The 17,699-nt window shown below is 62.7% G+C and overlaps 1 long non-coding RNA gene across 1 annotated transcript; it reads left to right on the forward strand.

Moving 5' to 3' along the window:
* The first annotated feature begins 5,632 nt into the window (after window positions 1–5,632).
* Window positions 5,633–17,690, forward strand: LOC117653451. Its single transcript, XR_004588234.1, has 3 exons — window positions 5,633–5,722; window positions 6,762–6,862; window positions 17,619–17,690. It is a non-coding gene; the product is annotated as an uncharacterized LOC117653451 (long non-coding RNA).
* The last annotated feature ends 9 nt before the right edge of the window (window positions 17,691–17,699 follow it).

Genomic DNA, 17,699 nt, shown 5'->3' on the forward strand with positions numbered 1-17,699 from the left:
GTCACCTGCCGACAGCGCAAGACAGATGAGCATCGGCACTTCTCGGTACAGCGAGCGTCAATGTGCTCCGCAGCAGCTGATCATCAAGGTCGAAGTTTCAATTTGCATAGAAAAACATTTCGGGAAAAGCACGTCTGCCCCTCCCGGATAACGATTCAAACAGCTGTCGATGGGCAGGTCAGTCCATTTGCGAGTGCATCGGGGCAACTGTCCACTTCCTGCCGCCAAGACGCAAAACGGCCTCGTCAGCGCCAAGGCGCGTGCAGTGCGCCGTGCGCGATACATGTCACCAGCGAGTGGCAGCCAGCGCGGAGGAAATGCACTCTTATCGAAGAGGTCACCGGCACAAGTTGCGTAAACGGCATTGTAGAACCCGATCCACGCGGCCGGGCGCCGCCAGCCCAGCCAGCCGCCAGCCAGCCGCCAGGCCGCGAACTGCAGAGGATAACACAGAAAAGAGAGAAAGAAAAAAAAAGTCCGGAGGTGATTTAAAGTTGAAAGGTGGCGACGGCAGGGCCCGGCAAGGCCCCTTCCCATGTCGACACCGTCGGTGGCGTTGCGACGCGTTGCGACGCGTTGCGACGCGTTGCGAGTGCCGTGACATAACGCGCCCAGGGTGGAGCACCATCTTTGCGGGGTCACTTTCGTCCAGGGACCCGCTGCGGATTCTAGAAATACGTCGTATAAATCGGAACGACCTGAGCCGGGTTACTGCACGCGAATCAGCGGCGACGTGTTCGAGGGGCCTTCCCCGCCTGGGCCTGTGTCTGGGTCCGTGCGGCCTGCCCGGATGGCGAGGCGGAGGCTGTGACGCCTCCTTTCCGATTGCCACCATTTCTTCCCAGAAATTATTTATCTTGCAGGGAGGAAGCTTATATTGCCCCTACACCGGATATTGCAAGAGCAAGTTGATGCGACAGAGACCGAAAGACACTTGAGCACTCAAATCATGCCTAAATAGATGCTAGCGGCAAGAAATTTCCTAATTGTGGAGAATCTAGATCTGACAGCGCGTCTAGAGTCATGTCCTCCTGAACAGCTTCTGGCCCACGACGCGAGCTTTATGATTACTTTATCTCCGAGGTGATCTTTTGCGCCGCACCACCAATAATAATTCCCACCTGTCCCATGTCGCACTCCGTCGCGCTCTGTCGCACGGCCGGCGGCTCACGGTTCGCGCCTCGGTGCCGCGCCGCTCCCACGACACGCTAATGACGCGGCCCGCCAATTTCTGGAGCATCATTACCGGAGGCGCGAGGCGGAGGCAGGTAGCGCGATAGCTAAGCAGGTGCTCAAGACCCGTGCACTGTTAAAATTAAATTGGGAAACCGCGAGAAAAGTTCTGATGCTCCGGAGGATTCGGTTTTTCACACAGGTAAAATTTGAACTATACTTGCCGGACGCTAAAAAAAAATAAAGACACTGAACTTTTTATAATTTTATGAAGATTACAGGCTTTTTGTTCTTGAAAAGTTTCTTTGTTGAGTTTCTAAGGCTTGCTTTTTCCTCGAATAACATAAACCCAAACAAAACGTGTGTTGTGATTAGGACACAGAACTCACATAGTGCTAGTTTCACCCGTAACTGGGCAAAAATCGAGTACATTCTAGCTCGTTTGACTTTCATTTTTTTGGTGGGGACCAGCGTCCGTATGTACAGACCGACCACGCGGTGCTCAGACGGAAACCCGCGCGCGGCAGCACTGTGAGTTATGTTTCGTTTTGACTTTAAGAATAGCAGCGCCTGCTCGGCCCAGGAACACGAATTAATCACCCGAGCTACATGAAGCACTACAACTCCGCGAGGCTCTTCGCCGACACGGTTTTACTGCTGCTAAAGCGTCGGCCCGGCGGCCACTGCACGCGTGGCGTATGTCGCCCGCCTCGGCGCTCCCATACCAGCAGCGGTCCCGCCGCCACCGTCGCCGGTCTAGTGTAACTGCCAGCGGCGGCGACGCCAGATGCCGGTATTTGCTGCCGAACTGGATCCGCGAGATGCATCATTCTCCCACGGGCGGCCGGACACACCGTGAGAGTGGTTGGGCACGGGGCCGCGGGCCGCGGGCCGCAGGACGGACGCGGAGACAAAGTTTTGGGCCCTGCCACGCTCCGCCACGCTCCGCCTTGCCACGACGTCACGCTCAGCGGACTCGGCGGGCGGCATGGCAAAGTCAACAACTACATGACCAAAAACGAAAAATGGAAGAGAGAGAAAGATACGAGAGTACCCACCGAATGGCTGAACCAATTGAACGTACTCGTGCACAGTTCGTTTATGAGTTGAACAGAAACAGTGTGCCCCTGTCACGTTTCAGGAGGGAAAAGATTTGCAAATTTCCATCTAGGTACGACTCGTCGATGCAGACAAATACCTACTGCTAAGTGGGCCAAGAGCGGTTCAAAGAAACTGAAAAACAGATAAACCGAAAAACCAAAGAACAGAGAGACAGAAAAACAGCGAAACCTACAACGCGGCCGGCACTTAGGCCCGGCCCTGGGCGGCCGGTCGGGCCTTATCAAGCACATGCCGCACGGCGCGGCGCTGAGGCCGCTTCGGCCGGCCGGACGGCGGCCTCGTCCGCGACGCCGCCCTGTGCACTCACTCACTCACCGGCCGGAAAGCCTGGGGGGCCTGGGGGGCCTGGGGGGCCTGGGGGGACGACGCGGTCGAGGGCAGGTGGTGCCGACCGTGGCGGAGAACGAGCAGCCTAGTGGCCCAGAGCGTCGTGTGTGTGGGCCAGCGTCCCTACACCGTCGCGCGGCGGGCATCGGCGTCCACGCGGCGTCCGCGGCGTTTGCATACTGCGCGAACACCGCGTCTCGCCCCGCCCCGCCGCCCCGCCGCGCTGACGCGGGATTGCTGACGGCGGCACGCGACACACTTTACGGGCAACTGGCCGTGCTGCATTGTCCTAGGTTTGGCCGTTTGGCCGCGCCGAAAGAAAGGCACTAAAACAGGTGTTGGCTTACTCGTTGGCGGTGACTGGACGTCGCTGTGCTGTTGCTGTCGCCGCGGCCCGCCGGCCGTCGTGTAGTACACTAGCGTGCTGCCCGTCTGGCTCGGCGGGCTGGGTGCGCCTGGCCGCCGTCGGTCAAGCCCCTCCTCCGGCGTGGCCAAACCTCTATGCTCAAATACACGCCACAGGGCCGGCCGCGTCGTTAAATAGTGGTCGCGGCCACGTCCCAACGTCCTGGCGCTCCCGTGGGTTTCGCGAGCTCGCGGCAGCTCGCGGCACCGGCCGCCGCGGGCGCGTCCAAGTCGCCGAAGACGTCGAAGAAGCAGCCGCACTGTGGGGTCCTTCAGCCGGTGCCGTCTCCAGACTGCCGGGCCGCCAGTCGGAAGCGTGCCTCATCCGATTAGGCGGCGCTGCCCCGCACTGCCCTCAGCAAACATCTCGCCGCCGGCCGCGACAAGCGCGACACTAGCCCCCCCCCCTCTCTCTCTAACCCCTGACCGGGGCCACCGCGCCGGCGAGTCCTCCCGCCGCGTGGTGCGAATGGCGCGCGATGTGTCTGCCCACTCGGCCGCACGGTGGTCGCGGTGGTGGTCATGGTGGTGGTGGTCATGGTGGTGGTGGTCATGGCGGCTCAGCGCTCACCTCGCGACCGCAAACAATGAACCAATTTCCGGCGTTGCAAAGACTGCGTTTCGACGCGACCGGCTCCACGAGGGCGGGGGTAACGGGGATAACCGTCTTCGCGTGTGACGTGACGTCACAGACGCCGCCGAAGAAGCGAAGACAGAAGGCGTCCAATCGCCGTCGTCGCCCAGTGTTTTCCTCGCGCGGCCGCCCTGAGCGATAAAGGCGGTATTAAAAGAATTCCGTCCCAGTGAGGACGGGGTCGGGGGTCACGGCGTGCCGCGCCAGCCGCGCCATTCGTCGGCGTCTGGGCTGCCGTAGGCTGCCGTTGCCGCGCCCATGTGTGTGTCTGTGTGTGTGTGTGTGGCCACGCACACCAACACACGCACACTTTTTGGCGCGTCACTGCGTCCCTGACGGCCTGACGGCGGCGGCCTAGATCGTGCCCGCTTGTCAGTCCGCTCTCCCCTCAGAGGTGTAAGTGGGGCGCAAAAAGGAAAAATAAAAGCAGCTCGAGAAGTAACGCCGAGATATTGAATGGGGGCGTTTAGGACGCCCTTCGTCACTGCCAGAGGGGTTTTTCTGCCTTCTCGGCGTAAAACAAACGGAGGGAGAGGAGAAAAAACACGAATAATCCGGGGCCAGGATAAACTCCCGCGGAGCGCGATCTAGTTCTCGATTAATTCTCATAATCCTGGCCTGGCAGCCTGGCAGCCTGGCAGGCAGGGCGGGGGCGCCCGTTGCTCTGTCATTGTGCAGCCGACGGCCCTTCCTGGAACTCCCCCTCTCTCTGACTCGGCACCCCAACAAAGTCTTTTCAAGCGCGCCTCATTCGCAGAGTGCATGGCGGGGTTCATGGCTGTGCCAGGGAGACTGGCGGGGCGGCCCGCAGGCCTGGCGGCATGGCCTCCTGGCGGCTTGGCCTCCTAGCGGCACTGTCTCCTAGCGGAGCGGAGCGCCGTGACAGCAGGCCACCCGAGAGCGCCGCTGTGTGGAGCAGAGTGGGTTGCCTACATCACGGCGTTCGGCGCCAGACGATGACGCTGGCAGGCCCCGCTCGTTCGCAATTCTAAAGATTGACAGTGGGGGGGATTTCGTTTATTTTGATGAATTTTTTTGTGACTGGCTGGCCGGCCGGGCGCCGCACTGGGTCGGAGCAACCCGCTCACGCAATTAGCGGCACACGGTTCTTTCTCTTTTCAGCCCCTCGCATGATTGGTTCTTTTTGTCCATCCCGCAGCGTCCCGCGGGCATTTGCATTCACCGTCCTGTTCTCGGAATCGATGGCGGCGCACAGATTCGCGGAAAGGGGGGGAATCCATGGTGGAGGACGGGTGTCTGACTGTCACCCCGCGACACGTGGTTAACCCCTTCCGGTGCCGAGGGCCAGTAGTATAAACGCCTCATTGTTACCCGTTGCCATTTCGGTGCCCAATGGTGGCCCTGTCCTGTGTCGTTCCCCTGAGCGTTCCAAGATGGCGGCGGTGACAATGCGCCACCCTTACTACTGGCGGTGCGCGGCAGTGGCGCGAGGCAGTTTGCCTGCAACCAAGTGAGCTAATGAGTCAGGCCTTTGGTGGCTTCCAGGGGGAGGGGTTGTGCCGGGGTGTCGCGGGTACCGCGGGTGCCGGGGTGCCATGTGGCTGCCGCGGCACGGAGGCGCGGCCGCCACGATCAATGCAGAGGGATGCATGTCCCGCTGATATCGAAGGACTTCTTCCCCGCGGCGGCCCGCCGCACCCCCACCCCCGCCTTCCGGCCCGGCCAGTGAGAACAGCGGGCACGGCGGGCACAGGTTCCAGAGACACGACGTCGGCGCGGGGGCGGCCCGGGGGGCGGGGGTGGCCGGGGGCGCCCAGCATCGAGGCCCGCCCCGGGGAGGCTGGGCCGCCTGGGCCGGGCCCCACTCACTGGCGCGCGGGGGCGGCTCAGCTGCGCGGGGGAGGCACGAGTGGCGGGGGAGGGGGAGGGGCGCGTCGAGGGGAGGGGGTGATTCTCGGGGCGTGCGATTCGAGTTGAGGCGCCAGTTGCACCGGGGATTCCGTGGCGCGCGGGTCGGGTCGGGTTGGCTGCGCGACGCGACGCGACGCCCACAGCGGGGCGCCCCGGGCTGGACGGAGCGGAGTCGTCGCCTCGTGTTCGGTAGGGAGGGCGTGGGGGAAGGGGAGAGGAGGGGGGAGGGAATCACCGCGAGCGGCGCAGCGCGCTGGTCCATGCCCGCGCAGTGTCACTCCCCAAAGACACCGCCAGCACCGGCAGCACCTCAGAGGCCGTCGGGCAGGCCGTCACAGAGGCTGCATCCCCATAGCAGTGCGACCGCCGTCATGGTGCTCCCTGCACGCAACCTCCATCTTCCTGTCATGGCTCCGACGTGGTTGTCACGGTGCCTCAGAACGAGGCACTACCTCGAGCCTTATGGGACAATGCCATTGCGTGAGTCATGATGGCCATAACACGGCGCTTTGATGGCACCATGGTGACCATGGTCGATGTGGCTGTGGTTATGGGGATGAACCCGCCACCATGGCGCCAGCCCCACCGCGTGCACCGAGAAGGGGTGCATGACGGGGTGCATGGCGGGGCCGCTGATGTATGCCAGGTTATCCATCGGGCTATCACGCGCGACACCTCTCGCGGCCCGCGCGCCGCTCACAGCCCCAGGGCTCTGTGGTGGTGACATTATCCGGCGAAGCGTGGCGAAGCGTGGCCGCGACGTTGACAAGTGAGGGTCGCCGGTGACACCATCCCCCACCCATTCTCCACCACCTCACACATCGCAGTGTGCCCACCGCTCTCACGCTCGACTTTCTTTTTCGAGCTTGCGGAAATGTTTGAGCAACTTTCTTTTACTTCCTATTTAAAAATTTTTGTGGTATAGAAACAATGTTTCTGAAGTCCCTTTAAAATTTAATACTGTAACGCGGAAATATCTGGGCTCAGTTTATGTGCGAGTCCTGGCCGCTGGAACGAACAAAAAACGCCACAGCGCCCTGCCGGTATTCGAACCACAAACCCGCCGGATTACAAACATTCCTCCCGCGGCTTTGATATTGTCCCCGAGCCCCCGATCCGCGCGGATGGACTAGCACGCTGAGCCGGCGCGGGGCGGGGTGGGGTGGGGTGGGAAAGGGCGGCGTGCTATGCCGCGCAGAAAGTAATTGTGTGATGGTGGTGCCCACAGCTGCAGCTGCTAGTATGAGGCGGCCGCTCCACTCCACACGATCCGGATAGCCATGTCCGTGCGACGGGTGCGCAACGACTCGCGCGATGGCTCGCAGAAAGGTAAGTCGTTATCGAGTTACTATTTCTCGATTTCATTTCGTCATCGAATAGCGGACCGAAGAGACGACCAGCCCACCTCCCAGGGAGAACGAAAAAGTCCAAAGTATGTCAATCTCAGACCATCGTCCCGTCAAATTTACGCACGAAAGCTGAGCGCGTTTCCCGCCTCGCTCGCCTCTTCGACGCCGACGACGCCGACGTCGCCACCCTCCCAGAGGCCGCAGTCACCCTCGCTGAGCGCGCTGAGCCGCCCGGAGTGGAGAGGAGTGGCCCAGCATCGTTGATCTGAAAACGCACCCGTATCTTCTCTGCCGAGCTCCCAGCCCTATCCCACCATCCCGCCGGGAAATGGATGCGTCAACACAACCATCCCCCTCCCCCCCCCCCACCATCCCCCCGGGGCCACCCCGGGCCCCGTCCCCGCAGCCTTCCCGGCCCTGTGGCAAGGATCAGGACCCGTCGGGACCCGTGTGCCCTCAGGTGGTTCCACGGCGCCCCGCCGCGCGGAGAGAGTCGGGGAGAGTGCAAAGCGTGCAAAGCGCCAAGACACTGAGTAAACGGTGAAACGGCGGGGGGCGCAGTCTAGCGTCGAGTGTGTGAGCAGCCCGGCGCAGCCCGGCGCAGCCCCATGCGGACCGTGAGCCAAATTGTCACACACACACACACATACACGCACACGCAGGCACCTGCGCGCACATACACACACACACACATACAGACGGGCGGCACTCCGACTGCGCCGCTGCGTGACGAAGTTCATGTCTCTCTCGCTGCGAAGAGAACAGCCCCCATCCGCGGCCCCGCCCCCTTTCTAGTTCCATAGTCAGCCAGCGGCAGCAGCAATAAAAACAGCCTCGTCAGCTGCGGTGGCCGAGGCGGGCCGAGGCGGGCCGAGGCGGGCCGAGGCTGGCCGAGGCTGGCAGGCCGAGGGGCCAAGTGGCCGAGTGGCGCCGAGCGGTGTGAGCGCTCCCCCTCCCCCTCTCCAAATCCTCTGTTCCTCCTCCTCCTCCCCGCGGTCGGAGTGGCTGTAGCCCCGCAGAGCCTCGACTGAAGCGGCTGAATATAGGAAATGGGTGGCCATTGCGCATTTCGAGCTGCCCTGCTGCCCGCCGACGCCGCGGGGCTGGCGAGGCTGGTGGAGTGGAGGCCGGGATGCAGCAAGGCGTTGACGGCGTCCGCGTTTCAATAACCGCTCTTTTTTAGGGCAGTGGCGCAGTGGCGTGTCGCCTACACTGTTTTCCTGTGGAGTTCAATAGTAATTCGCCTTTATGCGTACAATGACTGGGCCGTGAGATGAAAAGGTTTTCGTTTCGAGGCGTGAGCTGAACACCCCGACAAATAGTGTCCATGAAGCCACCCCAAGGCTGCTAGTTGGAACCCCTTACTTGAAACTTGAAATGCGGCGCCCTCGGCCGGCGCCGCCGCGCGCCGCCATGTCCCTCCCTTCCCCGGCGAGCCTCGGAAGCGCGGCGCTATGGCGGCGTGGCGGCATGGCGGCGTGGCGGCAGACGCAGTCGGCGAGGCAAAGGAGGCCGGAGGGGACGCGGACAGCAAAGCAGCGAAGCAGCATCGTGCAGGAAAATGAAATCGACTCTAAATTGGCGTCCCATTCCTCTTCCTCCACCCGGCAGGCCCGGCAGGCCCGGCAGCCAGTGGCTGGCTGGCTGGAAGGGCGCAGACACTACGCACGACCCGGCAAAGGACACGAGGGGCGGCCTGGAGGGCGGCCTGGGGGCGGCCGGGAGGGGGTGGGGGCGGCGGGGGGCGGCACGGAACGACCGTGGGCGGGGTAATACGTCCCGAGGGAATTTATTCCAGCCCGCAGGGGGAGGTAGGGCGGGAGGAAAACATTTCCCGTTCAAGGAAGACGACATTTTCCCGTCGTCGTTGTCGTCTTCTTCGTCGGCGGCGGCGGTGGTTCGCCACCAGGGGGGCGCTCTCTCCACGGGGCGGCGGGCGACCGCGGGCGACGGGTTGTTTTCCACACGTGTTACGCAAGCCTGCGCAAGCCTGGGCGCGCGGCCACGTGTCGCGCGCCGTCGTTACGTCGAGAGCGTCCACAGAGAGGACGCGGCACGCGCAGCACGCGGAAGGCGAAGAGCGCGCCGCGCGGCCACGCGATGTGAGGACGACGGCGCGAGGCGGGGGGGGGGGGATGGGTTGAAGGTCGTCGAAAAACAAGCGAGCGCGGCGTCCAGATCATCGAGAAGGGCTTTGAGGGAGGAGGCGGCATCTCGGCGACATCCCCGTGCCCGCTTTGACGCGTCTTGTAGGAGGATGAAGCCCGCCTCCGCTCCGCCACCCTCCTCACGGCTCCAGCTTCTGTTAGCTCCCCCTTTCCCCCGGAACAACTTTGCCTACGGGGTGAACGGGGTGGGAGCGGCGCTGAAGCGTCAAATGTGTCAAAAATGTCGCCGAATTTCCGAAGCGAACCCGCTGGGCGCCTCAGGCGGCGTGTCGTTGTGGGACGCGGGGAGGCGTTGTCGCGCTTTGGCCGGCCTGAGGCCGCGGTGTCCAAGCGTTGCCAGAGGCGGCCGTCCTGTAAAAGCACCACCAGCGCAGCAGAGTCTCGCGCTGCGCTGCCCTGGCCATGCCCTGGCCATGCCCTGGCCATGCCCTGGCCATGCCCTGGCCATGCCCTGGCCAGGGAAGCACAGGCAGAGGGAAAATGGGTCATCCCCGCGGCGCCGTGGCACGAAAACAAGTCAGGGGATGCCGTGCCGCCCCACCCCGCCCCGCCCCGCCCCGACGCGAAGGGCCTCGCAGCCTCGACAAGGACTGCGCTAGCGAACAAGCAGCGAGTAGGTGAACGCCCTGGACAGTGCCGACCGTGCCGACCGTCGCGAGCGTCCCTGTCCCCGTTGGTCCCCGTCCCCATTTCGCTGTTTGCCTTTCCATTCTTCGTCCTTCTCCCCGGATGCGTCGTGCAGAGCTTCCTCGGCGTCCTCGGCGTCCTCGATGGCCTTTATTCAATCATAACTGACGAAAGAATGGCGCCAAAGAACAGAATCACAGATATCGGCGAGCACTGCGGAGGGCACTGTGAAAAACACGCCCTAGCTTGGGAGCACTGTGTTGCCTCAAAATTGGTCGAAATGTTGACAAAAACGCAGGAATCGTTTTTTCAGGCTGGCTTTGAGTGGTCACTGCGTCCAATCCAGTCGTTTTTTCTCAAAGGATGGTTCGTCTTTGGACCTTCCTTTTGCATGCCTTTTTACCGGAGTTCCCGCCTTTGTTTGGGAGCAGCCTTGCCTCGAAAGTTCTGACAATAAAGGACATGTCCAACGCTGTATGTTGTCTTCACGGTTCATTAAGTGACGACAATGTAATGGAAATTTCGCTTTCGCGCCGTTGTTATAATCACTGTTACCGAACTGGTTCATGAATTCCCCTCCCCTGCTCGGGACATTGTTATTCGCGCAGGTGAACATTCTTTAGTCCCGCATTTTGCGTTATTAATTTTCGTCGTCGCTCTCGGGGCCACGGGGCTCGGGTAGAGAGGCCGGAGAGGGGGGAGGGGGGAAGGGGGGGGGGAGGCCGGGAAGCCGAAGCATGAATTTGCCGCCCGCCCGCCCAACGCCAATTGGCATAATTTCCACTTGGGATTAAACGTCTTATCCCCGTCCGTGGACAAGGAAGGGAGGAGGGATGTTCTCCTCACCCTTGACTCCGTCCCGACTCCGTCCCGACTCCGTCCCGGCGAGGCGGCGCGCGGCGGTCGGTTAGATAGATTAGCTAAATAGCCGCTCTCGGGAATCAGTGCCAGTCAGGCGAGGGATCGTCCGGGCCTCGGCTCTGCCGTGATTCTGCGGCTCTGCGGCGCTGAGTGGGGAGAGGAGCGCGATGTCGCCTCGGTCGACCCGCCGCCAAAACGGCCGCCAGTCGGCGAGAAACAAAATGATAAAAATTCCGATGGCGGTCTTCCTTTTTTAAACAGCAGACCTGGGAGATTAAAAAAGAAGCGCCAGATCGTAAACAATAGGGGTCCTCCTTCGGAAGCCCTGAAAAGATTCAGACTGTCTCGACAAGAAAAAAAATTCAAACCTAAAATTTGAATTTTCATGTCAATAACTAACTTTAATCACGCGTTGTCCCACTCTTCTCCACTCGCTGCAACTGCCTAGTGCTGCGAAGAGGACACGTCCACGCGTCGCACCGATGGCGTTGCCGTCCTTTTGCTGCCAACATTTTGCCTGAGTGCGTTTCACGTTCCCGACGTCGGCAACAACAGCCCGGTGGAGCCGCGATGTGACGTGAGGTTGTTACTGGAGGACTGCCGCCGCTCCATTCTTTGATCTGGGCCTCGATGGCGGTGGCGACGTCGCGCCGGCACGCTGCTTTCGTCGCCCTGTCTCCGTCGCACCCGTGCATGGGGAACGGCCCGTGAGAGCGACAGAGACTCCGCGGCCCCTAATGACAACGACCACACTCTCCATTCCACCGTGAGCGCGCTGCGAACAGATATGAATGCCAGTCTGCGATCCGCAGCCCGTAACCCTCGCCGCGCCACAACGGCGGATATTGGATGGCTGCTGGCACGCCGTCAGAGCGCCCCGCTGGCCCCGCCGGTCCGGGGTGGCGGGGTCGTTGGCGTGGCGGGCGCGGTGGGGCGCGGTGGGGCGCGGGAACACCACGAGGCGACCCGGGCCGCTCCGCGCGGCTTCACCGGTCAGTCGTGTCTTCGCGTGGCGTGGCACGGCGTGGCACGGCTTGGCACGGCGTGGCAGGACGACGGCGGCCTCGCAGAACGAGGCCCACGATGAGCCGGACCGACAACACATTGAAATTCCCTCGGCCTTCCAGTGAGAGGCGCCTGAGCGTGCACATACGCGCCGGCGTGTTGTATGCGCAGCGGGACCATCCGGGGCGCAAGGGTGGAGGGGGCGCTGGCTGGGCCCCCACACCCCAACCCGCCCCCCGTGGGGCCCGCGCGGGTAGGCCGTGTCCGCGGATTGTGCATAAGAGGAATCCAACTGGACGGGGCCGCAGAGCGCCGCAGGGCGCGGCCTCCAGGGGGCAGTGTGTCGGCACCGCCCGGCACCGCCGTTCTGCGGTGTGGATTATTGCACACTGTCAAACTTAGTGGTCGAATCCCGCTGGCTACCGGCACAATCACGGGCACAACGCATCAAAGTGCAGTGAATCCTGCAAAAGGGGACAGTGGTGGGGCCTCGCAGTGGTCCTTTGCACGTTGCCGAAATTTGCCTTTGGCGTGTCCGCCTTGACGCCTGTGAGGCGGAGGGTAGGCCGGCCCGCAAGACGCGCCTGTCTCCCGGGCCGGCCTAGCCTCTGCTTCGCAGGCGCTAACAGCCACAGGAAAGACTGCCTCATTGATTTCTTTTGAAGAGAGTAAATACTTGCAAAACTGAAAACTTTAGAAAAGCTTATTAAAAAGAAAAGCGCGCCCTTCTTTCACTTTTTATTTGCGAAGTGTAAAACATTTCTGACAGTGTGCCTCCACCGAGGACTGCGGGGACGCGGACAATGCGACAATGGCAGCGCGATGTGCGCGATAACGCCCTTCTCCTGGTGCACCATGGTGGCCCCGGACGCCGCGGAGCAGTTGTTTATTCACCTCTCTGCCGCGCCGTCTGGCCGAATCAGGGCGCCCCTTCCCCCCTCCCCCCCCCTCTCTCTCACGAGTTCAAGAAAGAGAGAGACGACAGAGCGGTCCCGGTCGGTCCGCAGCGGACCGCGTTAAACACCGCGCGGCATAAAGACGCTTCTAATCCGGACGCCGCGATTACCAGAGAGGGGAGGGAAGAGAGAGGGTGGAATAGAGAGGAAGAGGGAGGGAGAGAGAGAGAGAGAGAGAGAGAGGAGAGAGAGAGAGAGAGAGAGAGAGAGAGAGAGAGAGAGAGAGAGAGACCGTCGCCCGCGGTCTCATTAAGGAGGCCGAGAGGATCAAGAGGCAGTGCTGTGCCGTGGCAGTGCTGGCGCACGCCGTGCAGGCCGTGCAGGTGAGGCACCGACGCGGCGGCAAGGCCTGGCGGCGGAGCCTGGCGGCGACGTCCCGGCCCATTAGAACGTCCCACCCTTTCGGCGCCCTCCATCCCTCCAGGGCCTCCTCCGGGTGAGACGGGCGGGGGTGGCGCCGCCCCCGGGGGATGGCGGTTGAGGGCGGTTAGCGGCTGGAGCGGCGGCTGCTTGACGCCGGGCGCTGCAGAGTCATTCCCGCCGCCGCGCGGTCTCTCTCTCGCCCGAACGGAGCACCCCGTGAGCGCGAGAGAGACAGATGACGGCGGCCGCTGGAGGCTGCTCGCGGCCGCCGCACGCACCTGAGCCGCGCGCGACCCACTGACCCACTACGCGCCGCCACGCCGCCACCGCGTCCTCCCCCACCGCTTTGCAATAAGGGTGCGGTCCTCGACGGCAGAGATTCGGGGAGGCCTCCATAAGCCGGCCGCCCTCGGACCCTCAGCTTTGGGGGCTGTGGGCGCGTGCCGCGTGCCGCGTTGCGCGTGGAGGAGCGGGCGGGGCGGCGCGCGGCCGGACCAGTGTCCATGAGTTCGGACGGCGTGCCTCTCACTCCTTGCCTTCGCGCCTATGGGGGAGGAAAGAGGCAAAGGAGCGTCGCTAGTCGGCTGGCTGCATGGCCGGCGATTGTGCCCTGCCCTGCGGCGTGTTGACGGCCTGGCTTGCCCAGGGCATGCCCCAGGGGCCCCAGGGGCTTGCCGAGGGTCGCCCGACCGCCCCGGAGACCAGGCCGACCACGGCGGAGGACCCGGCCCAAAGGGCTTTGGCCGAGAGGGTGGTCTGGACAGCTCTGCCCAATATAGCCACCCAGCCTGACGGCCTGACGCACGGCCAGTCGACCTGGAGGCTCTGGAGCCTCTGGAGTGCATCAAGATTTCAAAGATAAACGCCTCTTTCCCGCCCGCCCCACACTTTCCCGCCCAGCCGCCAGGGCTGTCCCACCACGGTGCTCCGCGAGCGAGGCGGGCTGGGTGGGCCTGGCGGGCCTGGCGGGCCGCAGGGTGGTGGGGCGGTGGGCCCTCCATCGAAAATCGATGCCCCCCCTGAGTCTGCCCGCCCGGCACGCCCCTGGCCGCCCTGCCTCCGGAGCTGGAGCGAAGGGTGGGGTGCGGGTGGGGCGCGGGTGGGGCCTGACGCGCGGGAAGGGGCGGGAAGGGGCCGCCGTGGTGGGGGTGGGGGCGAGGTGAGCCGCGCACAGCTTCGCGAAATGACAGACTAACAAGTCACCTAAGCCATTCGGCGGGGACGCCGGGACACGGCCATGGCCATGCTTGAGCATGCCTCGCCCACAGCCCTGCAGATGTCACGCCCAGCCCAGTGTAGGGCCGCGAGGCCACAAGGGCACGGCAGCATCGGTGAATAGGATTCAGACGACGCTGCCTCCAGCCAGCTAACCCTGCGTGCCCGCACCACCCGCACCCCACCCACACAAACACCTCCACGCAGCCCGGCCCACCCTTGCCCTTGGGCCCGCCAGCCCGGCCCGGCCCGGCCTGCCTGGCCTGCCGGCTCCATTCATCACCCCCACCCTAGCGTCCGCTAGCGTCCCATCTCGTGCCGGCGTGACCCACTATATTTTTCCGGCCGTCCCCATCGACTTTGGTCTTCTGGGCCTTTGTCGCTCCATTTGAAGAATTCAGCTTGCCTGCCGTCGTCAAACACGCCGTCAGACACGCCGTCAGACACGCCGGCCCTTCAAGCAAGCCTTGCTTTCTTTTGAGGGCCTTACAGCGATTAACAAACGCTTTGGACCTTTTTCTCCATCGGGTTGATCACCCTTCACCTCGGAAAAATTAATGTGTAAATTCATGACGTACTATCAGGATGGGTGTATGTAAAGTAAATTAATCTTGGAGTTTTGAAAGGAACAATTAAGTTATTATGCGCACAGCAACAGATTTGAGGTTCCGGAGTTCCAGCACTATTAAAGTTGACTGAAATTTGAATATCTTAAGAAACAATTATTTTAAGGAAATAATTTACTGAAGTTTTGATTGCTTAGAGCTACGACAAATTTGTTTCAAGATTTGATCAAAATGTTTCGAAGTTGCGATAAATCTCCGTAGAGTTGAGCAGAGCATTGCGGATAAATCTTTTCCCAGTTAAAAGTTTTTGATCCCAATCCCAACAGTATTCTCGACATCATTTTCCCCTGGCCATGACCAAAGTGTGACAGAGAGCCCTTGTTACAATAATTGGTTCACTAATTCGGAGTCCCAACCCCGGGCCCCCGCGGTGTCTCACGCCCCCCCCCCCCTCTTCCCCCTCTCTCGACCCACCGCGTTCCATTTCCGAGCTTCAATCATCCCTGCCTTCCTCCGGCCTTCCGCCGCCGTATTATTTTCGCGGTCCGTCGCTCGGCTCGCCCTGACCCTCCCGGACTGGCCATCCAGCACCCCCTCCCCCTGGACACCCCCCCCCCCCCTTTCCCGCGGCCCCGGACGCTCATCCCCAGAAGTTAGACCGCCACTCATCAGCTTGCGAGGCTGCACGTCGGCCGCTGCGCCGCCGGCCTCGCTGCCGGGCAACTTTGTCGGCTCGCCGCGGCACCACGCGCCACCACGCCTGCGAACGCGTCGATAGGCAACCCGCTTTAGACTGCGTTTCCCCGTCTCTTTCCGTCCACTCCGTTCCTCCCTCTCTGCGCCTTTCTGCTTCTCTCCCCCTCTTTCTCCGCTGGACGCGGCGTGCATTTCCATCTCTCCGTCTCCCTCCCTCTGCCCGGAGGTACTCCCGCGGGTACTCCGCCGCGCTGCCTCACGTTAGCCTTCCCTCCCGCGGGCCGACTCGACTGGGGCCTCGGCCACCCAGCGTCCCCGCGGGCCCTTCCCGCGCGCCCCCCTCGCGCCTCTGTACCTGCTCGACCCGCCCGCCCGACACTGTAAACTTTTTTTGTGCAATATTTGTACGCGGTCTCTCACCATTTTGAGCATGCGTGCTGGTGCGATTTTTCGAACAAAATTTGATGGGGAAACTGTGTGGAGACCTTTACAAAATTGTATAAATACATTTGCTGTGTGCTCGACCTGCTCGACACGGTTGGCGTACCGAGTGCGCCCTGCCGAGGCCCTGCCCTGCCAGCACACCTGTTGTCGGAGGGCGCCCCGCGGCCCGCGGTGCCCTGCTGCCTGCCTGTATCCCCGGCCGTCCCCGGCGTCCCCGGCCTGGCGGCCCAGCCCCCCGGGGGAGCTGAGTGACAACACGACCTACTTGCCTGCTGCCCTGCTGCTCTGCTGCTGGGTCCTGGGTTCAAATACTGACCCCGGCTGTTTGCCTTGCCACACAAGCGCGGCGCCTGCACGGCAGACATAGGTTCCCTTTATGGTTTTCCAGTGGAGAGACATCACTTTGGCATCAGTTTCGGAAACCAGCCCCTGGAGGGAGCAGGCAACTTCCGGGTGGAGCCTGTCGGAACGCACTGGCCTCCGCCTGTATTTAATCTACGACGCCGGCGGTGCTCTCGGTCCGTCCCGGTCGCGCACAAGGTCCCCGACAAGATCATCTTCGCTGACCCTGAGTCCCTGGCCGCCCCTCCCCTCCCCTGGATGTCTGGAAGCAGGCGAAGCAGGCCCGAGGCCCAAAGTTAGTTGGCGGCGACAGTCCCAAACCCACGCAGGCGCGCGCACACACACGTCCACACACAAGCCGTGTTCGAAGGCGGATCGCATCTCTGCCACCTATCATGTTACACTCGTTGTCGCGCGTCCCCGCCCCATGCCGCCGCCCCTGCCGCGCCGCGCCCTGCATGCCGCACCGTGCCGTGCCATGCCGCACCGTGCCGTGCCATGCCGCGCCGTGCCGTGCCGTGCCGTGCCACGCCACGCCCGTGACGTCATTGCCGCAGTTCGGGGCAAAGTTTGTGGACGCCCCAAGGAGTGCGCCCAGCGCTTTATGTTTCCACAGGCCAAACTGAACTGGAAGGGCGGGAGGGATGAAGGGCTGGAAGGGACGGAGGGTATGGCAGGGCGAGGGAGATTCCAGCCACAGAGGGTAGGGCCAGTAGGGCCAGTAGGGCCAGTAGGGCCAGCAGGGCCGGCTAGGGTAGCAGGTCACTCGCGCAAACAAGGGCGGAGGGACAGGGGCTCTGAAGGGCTGGCAGGGCTGGCGGCGCTGGCAGGGCTCACCCTTTCAGGTCCCTCCGAGCTGCTTTTCGCTGCCTGCAGCAGGCTGCCAGCAACCCTGCTGCCGCTGGCCCGGCGTATCCACTTCCGGCCTGGCCCTGGCGAGCCGCTCTGAAAAGGCGGTGGGAAAGGTGGCGGTGACGGCGTGCTGGCCGAGTCGGGCGCGCCGTGCACAACAGCGCGTTAGGCCTCAAGGCGCGGGGCGGCGGGCCGCGGGGCCCACACGGCAAACGTCTATTTCTAGAGCCGGGCACGTCGCCGCGCCGCCGACGCTGATTACATTCCAACCTGCGTGGAGAGGCAAACGCGGCTTTCGGACGGATTTCGCGGCGGCTTTCAGAGCGGCTTTCCGAGCGGCTTTCAGGGCGCGAGCGTTGGCACAGCCACGGCACAGCCACGGCACAGCCCTTTACGCCACCGAGTGCGTAAAGTCGGATGGCGGGGTGGGGGGCGGAGCGGGGCGCATTGTCTGCAGCGCCGGGGTGCTTTCAATTGTTATGAAACTTTTTAGAAAAGTAATTAGAGCACTTTTGACCCATTTGTTTCCCCTCCTCTCCAGCACCGCAACGCACACTCCACTGGAAAGCACGCCTATTTCCAGCAGTGTTCGTGCAAGATGAGTGTTTCCCTCGGTAATGTGGTCCCTTCTCTGTCCACAGGATCCGCGTTGCCGGGAGGGCTCAACTCGCCGCGCGGGGGCTCGCTCCGAGAGCGCCACTACTCCAGCTCGGGCGAGCCCC

This window comes from Thrips palmi, unplaced genomic scaffold (genome assembly GCF_012932325.1).
Source record: "Thrips palmi isolate BJ-2018 unplaced genomic scaffold, TpBJ-2018v1 HiC_scaffold_8, whole genome shotgun sequence".
Classification (NCBI taxonomy): Eukaryota; Metazoa; Arthropoda; class Insecta; order Thysanoptera; family Thripidae; genus Thrips; species Thrips palmi.